Source organism: Scylla paramamosain, chromosome 6 (assembly GCF_035594125.1).
Source record: "Scylla paramamosain isolate STU-SP2022 chromosome 6, ASM3559412v1, whole genome shotgun sequence".
NCBI classification, from domain to species: domain Eukaryota; kingdom Metazoa; phylum Arthropoda; class Malacostraca; order Decapoda; family Portunidae; genus Scylla; species Scylla paramamosain.
In genome coordinates, this window is record NC_087156.1 from 22,866,997 (window position 1) to 22,876,833 (window position 9,837).

General features: G+C 36.7%; 1 long non-coding RNA gene across 1 annotated transcript in view; it reads right to left on the reverse strand.

Annotated features, from left to right (window-relative positions):
* LOC135101440 (uncharacterized) overlaps positions 1 to 9,658 on the reverse strand; it is a 204,395-nt gene extending 194,737 nt beyond the window's left edge. Inside the window, exons 1-2 of the long non-coding RNA XR_010269274.1 lie at positions 9,521 to 9,658; positions 152 to 293 (exon numbers count right to left, since the gene is read on the reverse strand). This is a non-coding gene — a long non-coding RNA (uncharacterized LOC135101440). The remainder of the gene's footprint in view (positions 1 to 151; positions 294 to 9,520) is intronic.
* Between the last annotated feature and the right edge of the window lie 179 nt (positions 9,659 to 9,837).

Here is a 9,837-nt window from a genome sequence, read left to right on the forward strand (position 1 = left end):
CGAAAAGGCCCGAAAATAAAATGAAGTCAAAGTGGTCCTCGGTGATCACTAATGCCGCAGTGACTGTCAATGCAGAAGGCTGAGAACGAATCACATCAAGAAGAAAAATCTCTACCTCACTCAAGTCTCAGAAATACGTAACTCATCCTACCTCAGCCGATGCAGGAGAGGGACAGCATGGATGCGGATGAGGGTCCATTTCTCATCACGTCCTTGCACCTCCTCACTAACTCCATTTTCAGTTGTCTCTCTGCCATTTCGCAAGAGGATGGCCTCCTGGTCTCCCAGATGCCCTGGATGGAAGAGAAAAAAAACAAAAGGTATCGTCGGGATATGATGCTAAGTGTGGCTACACGTTAAACGTCAACAGGCAAAAAGGAAGATTAGTCCCCCGCCAGACTTCAGCCTCGGGCCACTTCAGCAGTGGTGGGAAGGTTTTGTCCTTCATCAAGATACTCCAACTCATCAAAATGGAGCAAGGTGATCAGTGACCTTATAAATATGGAGATCTTAATTAACAACAGCAGCTGCACATTTCCTGTCAGCCATTATCCTGTGTGAGTTATGTGTGTCGTTATCGACGCGGCCATACATATGATTACAGATATGCATATAAACACCAAAATCATACTAGATCCGCATTTTCTACCGTAACTTCCCGCGCAGTGTGTCACAATGAAAACTTCATTTCCAGGCAATGCTAATCTAACAATTCATTTAATTCCATCAAACTGAAATTTGCTCGCGGCACTGCGTGACTCGTAATCCGGAAAGTATTACCCAGGGATTAAAAAACATGAAGCTTTAATAGGGGACAAGATCACACAATGTAAAAATCACTGAAATTCATCCCTGGGTATTGGTCGCCGCCAGAGGTGAGGCAACACGACCGCACACCTCAGCCTTGCACACCACCCTTGTCTCTCCTCGAGACACTGCTTGCTTGTGGTTCTTGGCACACTTAACTATGCACCATATAAAAAGATGAAATTGCATGTCTCGTATTTCATATTTATTACAGCACGAAAGATGTGCTACACTTTGCCCCTGTTAGTGGGGGAAAAGTGGGGGCAGCGCACGCCAGCCGGGTGTCTTAGTCTCCATCAGACACCTGGATAGCACGGCGAGAACACTGCGGCGTGAGATCGGTGCGAACGGATTTTTTTTTGCCTCTTTTATTGGGAACCATGGAACGTGAGTGAACTATTCCAAACATTGATGTGTCCGCCTCTGTACTATGGACTAAGCATACAAGGATGTGATAAATAAATGAGTAAATAAATAAATAAATAAATAAATAAATAAATAAATAAATAAATAAATAAATAAAAGGCCTGGCCGAACACAAATGCCAGCCAGACTGCAGCCGATGTCCCAGTCGCCCCCGTCCAAGCCTTCGGACCAAATAGACAATGTTGTCATCGCTATATCTTGAAAAAAATTTCGTTAAAAGCTCAATCTAAACATGAAGTACCGTGATCAGTAGTACGCCACGGCCATTAACGACACACATGACCAAGCTTTTTGCTGTGAGCGATACTGAGGCTGACACCCTTCCTTGTGTCAACACTATTAGTACACTGGTTTAGCAATGATGACAAGGCACACTGAAATGAAGCTGGAATCTTCAGAAGTCACCGAATGAAGCAACAGTAAATAAGTTCATGATGTTTTGTGCGTCGAATACTTTTTTTTTCATCCTTGGCCAGAGTCTTTCACACACACACACACACACACACACACACACACACACACACACACACACACACACACACAGAGAGAGAGAAAAAAAAGGTAAGCGTCACGTGGTCGCCGGGGACGCTGCGCTGCAACACCAATACGTGTTTCACGAAAAACATAAAGATTAACACTAATAGTTCAATACAAGTCACTACGAGGCTCATTACATGTGAGCCATAACACAAGTACTAATTCTGTTTCGCAGAATCAGGAAAACATCCAATGAAAGACACAGTTATAGGGGGAAGGAAAGCTCCTTTTTACAACAAAGTTACATCCTATCAGGTCTGATGAACTTTTTTCTGAGTATTATGAATCGTGTCGCCTGGCCAGTCACTGCGACACTGCTTCCTTCCACGCACTGCACTACACAGGCACAATTCCATCAAATCAGTCTTAATTCACTACGAGAAACACAACATATATCAGAGAAAGGCTGACGTTACCAGATTCCTAGCTTATAGAACTGTACTCAGCTCCACACTCTCGTTACATCAAGTCTCTATTCATAAAGATACTTAGTGCAGACCACCAACACCAAGCTTTCAAAAGATTATGCGTCACGTATGAAAATCGACAAGCATGTATGTGGCCTAGAATAAACTCAGAAATGCAGGCGTGCACTTGTAATAATAATAGCGTACATGCAGAACATGTACACTTGTAATAATAATAATGGCGTACATACGGAAGCACCTGTGTTGTTACGCAAGCTCTGTCTGTCAGCGTTACACGAAGATCCTCTGGGCCAAGATTCACGAGTAAGTGTGAACAGATGAATGGTGAAGGCAGTGCAAAAGAAAGTGTTGGATTTATGATACAATGAAGTTTTTAATATCATAATTATAATAATCTGTCCACTGTCAGTAACGGAACTTGTGTAGTGAACAAAATTCTGTAAAAATTTTTTTAATTGTGTAGCTATTATTTATAGGAATATCCCTGAAATGAACTGTAACATACCATAAAATATATAGAAGATATTAAAGACTGACAAACATATACCTGCAGATCAATGAATATATGATAAAAAGTAAACAAACTTTGACTAATTATGAACAAGAATACTCGTACTAACCGTCTAGAGAACCATCTCTGGTAAACTCTGGAACTCCCTGCCTGCTTCTGTATTTCCACCTTCCTATGACTTGAATTCCTTCAAGAGGGAGGTTTCAAGACACTTATTCATCAATTTTTGACCACTGCTTTGACCCTTTTATGGGACTGGCATTTCAGTGGGCATTTTTTTTTATTGGATTTTTGTTGCCCTTGGCCAGTGTCCTTCCTACATAAAAAAAAAAAAAAAAATCTCACCAAACAACACAGCAGCTACAAACAAGCGAGATGTACACAGTCACTGACAAAAATAAGGAGAAAATCAAAACAATGTAAACCTAAAATAAGAGGCTATATAATGACACAGTAAAAACACAATGGTAATTAAAAAAAATAAATAAATAAAACTGAAGAGAACGAACGTTAAACACTCTCTTTAAATCAGAAATCATGTAATAATTCTGTGATGAAAGGCACATAAACAAAAATGCACTAACTTGCATGAAAAAACAGAATCAGCTCCTTTTACTACAGATTTTTCCTTATAATCAATATACACATGTTTTTCATAGAATTTTCTGATAATTTCTACTCTAAAGTGAGTGTTTAACTTTTTTTTTCAATTTTATCTCTCGTTTGTTTATAATTTATATTATTGCATCACATTTTCTTTAGTTCTTATTTTCTGCTTGAATCATTTTGACTTTCACCTTTTTTTATCAGTAGTTAAGTATATCTCGGTTGTTTGTACCAGCCGCTCTAATGAAGAGATAAGGAAATTCTCAAACGTTACCATATAAAGATCCTGTAATCGGGATATATACGCACGTGTGTGTGTGTGTGTGTGTGTGTGTGTGTGTGTGTGTGTGTGTGTGTGTGTGTGTGTGTGTGTGTGTGTGTGTGTGTGTGTGTGTGTCGGCTGGTTCCCACACCACCTGCCATTCCAAGTTGGACTTTCACCGTGTTTACCAGTGGCAGGACAGTGAACCAAACATGTTGCCAGAGTATTTCTAGCGAATGAAAATAATTACTGAAGGCAGACAGGAACATTTCCAGCTTCTGAAAATACTGGAGGCAAAGTCAAGTTTGTCTTAAATTTCTTCAAGTTCTCCTCTGTTACACAGACTTGTTCTGCTACAGTACTATAAACGATTTTGTTTCCAAGGCGAAAATACCCCGAGGTAAGCTTTACACCCTCGGTTGATCGAACAAGGTGACGCCACAGCACTGTCAATGCTTTTTTTTCTTTTCCTTTTTTTTTTTTTTTTTTTTTTTTGCTGTAAATAAAAATATAGATTTTCAGTCTGTATATATTTTTCTTGTGGTCAGTAACAAATATCTGCCAACACGGTAAAACTCATTACGGACATCGTTCCATTAGCACGATTGCAAACCCTGTCTTCAACGCACGGCACACTTTGCTACCACTGCTTAGAACTTTCTTAATGGCTCTCTCCGAATAGTAAATGGATTGCTTGGGGAGGATGTCGCGAAGAGCCACCTTGACATCCTGGAAATACCACCTCAAGCCATCATCTGTGCCCTCCTCCCGATCCACGCTGCACTACCAGGGACATAACAACGAATCTTTCTCCTTCAAATTATACAGATCTGAAACTGGTTCACTCCTCGTTTCGTTCAGTCATTCAGTATCACCAAGAGAAGCAATGTGAAGACTAACTTCCATGCGTGACAGCAAAGTATTAAGGAGTCCAAGAGCCAATTTTAGTGGAGAACTTACACTTGCTATTCCAGTAAGGAATATGTAGGGTGTTACGTATCTACAATAACGCAAAGCAAAACATCTTATCAAATAGAAATCATAAACGGCATTGGTAATAATAATCCTTATATCGAAATAATGAAATTAACGCAACACCCTAATACTGATATAAAGACGTAGTAAGTATACTGCGTCACATACTGATCGAGTTACCAGAGTTGTCACTTGTTACATACAGACTCGCCGCTAAACGATGGCGCCTCTCAACTCACGCCAGGCCAAATGGTTGAAGTTCATGGTGTTACGTAACAGAATATCGAAATAAGACCACTGACATTAGCAATGACATTCATAAATACCACACACTTCACGGACCAACCCTTGGTATGGGAAACTTCTGTTCCGTCTTTCTAACGCCCCTCTAGAGTAAAAGGAAGGGAATGGAGGGCTCCATATAACTAGCCAATGACGAAGACACTGAATTTGTACAGAGGGCAGCTAGCACTCTAGTAATCGTGAACCAGTGAAAAAAATTGAATACCTAAATTTATCCTTCCTTATCAATTCCCATGTTAGCGATAGCCTAGTTAAAGTCTGTGAGACATTTCGTGAAAAGCACTACAAATATGTTGGTGATTATCCCCAGGGAAGGTCTAAAAATGGGCCTAGTAAGAAGCTATAAATATCTGTGTTTGAAGGGTGACCATCTCCAGGGAAAATACAAAAAAAAAAAAAAAAAATGAAAAAAGGTTTCAAAATTAAACTCTATAACAAGAAAACTTATGAGTGCGTTTACCAAGATCTCCAGGGAAGGTCTATAAAAAGCCTATTAAAAAGTTTCAAAATTAAATCCTGCAGCAATAAACCGTGAATGCATCTCCAAGACACATGGGTATAGTTATAACATGAAGGATAACAGTTTACTTTTCCAACTCAACTTTGCAACTTTTAGAATTTATTTCACATAACCATGAATAACGCAGCATCTATTTTATTTTATTTATTTATTTATTTATTTTTTTAATAATCTATCACCCAAGGGTTTATTTTTCCACCACAGCTTACCCTATCTCGTATCCCACCACACTGTTAATGTTCCAACTTCTTCCGGTAAAACTTTAACGCACTCCATTACTTTCAATATGTAACTGAAATACTTAATTCACTCCCAGCGCGCATTACTATATCGTCCTTTTTTGGTCTTAATATATGTGTGTGTGTGTGTGTGTGTGTGTGTGTGTGTGTGTGTGTGTGTGTGTGTGTGTGTGTGTGTGTGTGTGTGTGTGTGTGTGTGTGTGTGTGTGTGTGTGTGTGTGTGTGTGTGTATTAGTAGATGATACCAGTTGTCTCCCATTTAACATAATATGTACCTGATTTAATACTATTTTATCTATTTTTATCATGAAACTCTATCTTGTTTCCACTAGGCCATATTGTATTCCATAAATTTTGTACTTGTTTGCCGCCCATTGGGCGCAATAAATTGATCAAATCAACTCAAATCTAACATTTACTCATCCCCATCTCCTGCCTCACCACTTTCGTCATAAGATAGCATAGGAAAGAATGTATTTCTCGCACATCCTATCAAACACAATCACTAAATCCATACTGTTCTCCTTTCGATAGTCCGTGAGGCCATTCTGTTCCTCCTTTATTACTAAAAAAAACGTTCACTCATTTTTTCCCATATATATATATATATATATATATATATATATATATATATATATATATATATATATATATATATATATATATATATATATATATATATATATATATATATATATATATATATATATATATATATATATACTCGTATATATATATATATATATATATATATATATATATATATATATATATATATATATATATATATATATATATATATATATATATATATATATATATATATAATTGGTTATTGTGCTTACAAATATAAATGGATTGTTTTGGTCCTTTCCTTCTTCCTTTTGAGAAAATGTTTCACGATTTTCACTTCTACTTCCAATGCACTTTTCTCTCTCCGCCCGTATCTTCATATACAACTCGTAGATGCCAAGTTATCATACCGCAATATTTCTCCTTATAGGATTCCAGCTAATTTCTTATTCCATAGAATTTTCACTAATTCAATTTCGTATCCCCACTTTGTGAAATTTCTTCATTCATATATTCATCGATCTGCCTTTCTAGTTCAAAGCTTATCTTATTCAATCTTTCCCAGAATTCTATGATCACCTCCTTCATTTTAGTCATACCTATTTCTCACAACTGTACCATTCATTAATTCTTCCACCTTCAACTTTTTTTTTCTTTCCTAAAGCAGCTGTACCATTTCCTACGTCTTTCTTACCTTTTCGCTCTTATTCTTCTACCATATCCTTCTCCATCATTGTCCTCAACTTCCTATTTACTTTTCTTTTTTCTTTCCTTTTTTTTTTTTACACTGCCCCTAAGCTTTTTCAAACTCAGGCCCAGGAATACTTTATTTATACTCTCTCTCTCTCTCTCTCTCTCTCTCTCTCTCTCTCTCTCTCTCTCTCTCTCTCTCTCTCTCTCTCTCTCTCTCTCTCTCTCTCTCTCTCTCTCTCTCTCTCTCTCTCTCTCTCTCTCTTTCCTGACCTCTTAACTCTAGCACAGCTACCCCTCCGGATTCTGTCCCTCTGGCATAACTTCTTTGTTAACACCTGCACACATTTTCTACTCATCTCACTGGCTTCTAATTTGTCCCAGCCTCCAGTCCCTCAGCCACCCCCACCCCCTGCCCATCCTTACCCGAAATCCCTTTCTTTTCATTAAGCTTCTCTTGTCACACTCCAAGGTTTTTACCCATTTCATCATATCTTTTAGACCCTGCCTGTGCTGCTACAATGCCCTCTTCCTCATCCCCATCTTGTTCCTTTAGCCCAGTGACTCCCAACCTCGGGCAAATTCTCCCCAAGATATGACACTTTTGAGATAGAGGGGAAATATAGAGAGGTCCCATAAAAAAAAAAAAAAAAAAAAAAAAAAGAAAGAAAAAGTGATACTGATAAAATAAAAATAATCAAAGGTAGAGGAATTCGGGATATTAATAAAATAATTCGGTAACAAACTGAAAAAACTGTTATGATCTCAAGAGAATCATAACATCATGTTGTTAGTGCTAGGACACTTAGAGAGCTTTAAGAGAAGATTAGACAGGTTTATGGATGGGGATAATAGATGGAAATAGGTAGATATATTTCATACAGGGACTGCCACGTGTAAGCCTGGTCGCTTCTTGCAGCTTCCCTTATTTCTTATGTTCTTATGTTCTTATTCACCACTGATGAAATATACATGTATATCAAGGCATTTTATCTTTTTTTTTTTCTCAACAGGATTCTAATTGAGGGACTTTGTATTTTATTTTCTTATTATTGATCTTTGTGTTTAAAGGGCCTCAAAAGAATGTAATACAAAGGTACTCATATTTTTAATAAAACAGCACAAATAAATATATTCGATAATACCAGGAAAGTTACAAAAATTTCAAATCAGTTTACAAAGTTGAAAAATATATGGCATATTTTGGTTTGTTAACAAATATAGATTTTTTTTTTTTTTTTTTTTTTTTTTTTTTTTTTTTTTTTTAGCAAGAATGTGATGGATGTGAGCGGTTACAGTGGGTTTATGCCGGGGTTATTAGCTGAGACAAAGAAAAAACAGGAAAGTATGCTTTGTGAAAGACCAAATATCTTAGGTAATATTTTTTTTCTTTATAACTGTTACTATTCACTGAGGAGGAAACGACGAGGAAATAATGTGCTGTTCATTGTGTTCTTTCTGGATTATTTGAAATTCTCGTGAGGAAAATCTAAGGAGAAATAAACGGAAAATCTAAGGAGAAATAAACTGTACTTTCATGATTCTCAATTTTTCTTGAATAGATTTTTAAAGTATTAAGGAGAGCCAGAGCAACATGGAAAAGTTGAATGTTCTATTTATGGCAATTGTGGTCGATTTAATTTCATTTGCTCAAGAAAATCTGTAGATTTTGATCAGGTTCTTATTTCAATTATTTATTTTTCATTAGCCGAAATGAATTGCTTTTATAGGGGAGAATAGGTATAAAAACTGTTTCTTATTCTATTTATTATGGATGTTCTATGGAGACTCTACCTTGGGAAAACTATGTATAAATTTGTAGCTTTATTAATACCAAGTAAAGATTTAAGGATGAATTGCTATTAGTTATGTTTCATCATGACTGAAACTGAAAAGATTTTTGAGGCTATGATAAAGAAAGGTTATTATGCGACTGTGCTTTTTGGTGTTTGTCATACATCACTGCTGAATGAATTTACATTTTTTAGGGAGAGGAGGGAGCATATTTCCATATTTTTTTCATCATTACAACCTAACAAACCTCTTTACTAATGACGAAATATAGATACCAAGCAATTTCATCCATAAATCTTTACTCATAACCACCTAAATAATACTATGTTAACAAAACGGAATATTCATCCCCTGGTTTTCTCTAGAGCCGTAACAAAGAAACACAAATAATAGTATAATTTGTAACATTTAATTATTTCTACCTCATCAGAGCCTCTAAAATCCACAAATTATTTTCAAATGAAAACTACGCTTTTTTTTTTTTTTTTTTTTTGCCTTAAAATAAGTTAACCCAGTAATCACAAAATATATTCATTTCCAATATTTTAAAATACAAAAATGTCTTGTGAAATCAACCTTTTCCTTTTTAAAGATCTATTCTTTCCTTTACTAAGTTTGTGTGAAGGATTTGAGTAGCTATAATTTAATTTTAATAGTGACTCAGTACTAAAAACCATTCTACCACTATTTGAGAACAAGTTTCTCACCTATTTATTCACTTTTACATTTTTTTCTCTCATTTGATCTAGTTAATAGTAGTCCTACCCTGATTACTAACCCAAACCCTGTCAATTCCTGTTATTTTGCAGCACACATTTGACCCCCAGCCATGGTTGTCATCTTCCTTACCATACAGCTGTCCTCTTCATCCCCTCCTGCTCATCACGCCTTCCACTTCTTTCTTCTCTGTTCACCGCAGAGTTGCAGCTTCTGCTTCTGCTCCTCGCCTGCTATCATGCCTTTCCATTGTTGTTAATTTGCCATAACGTATCTGGCACAATCCACGTTCTCTACGACACACACACACACACACATCAGCCGCTATATGTTGACTACGTCACGTCACTCACCACAATCGTCATTACTTACATCGGAACTTTTTGTAAATAACTACATGCCGAGAGTTTAACTTATGCAAATAATCAAGTTAAAATTTATATCACTAG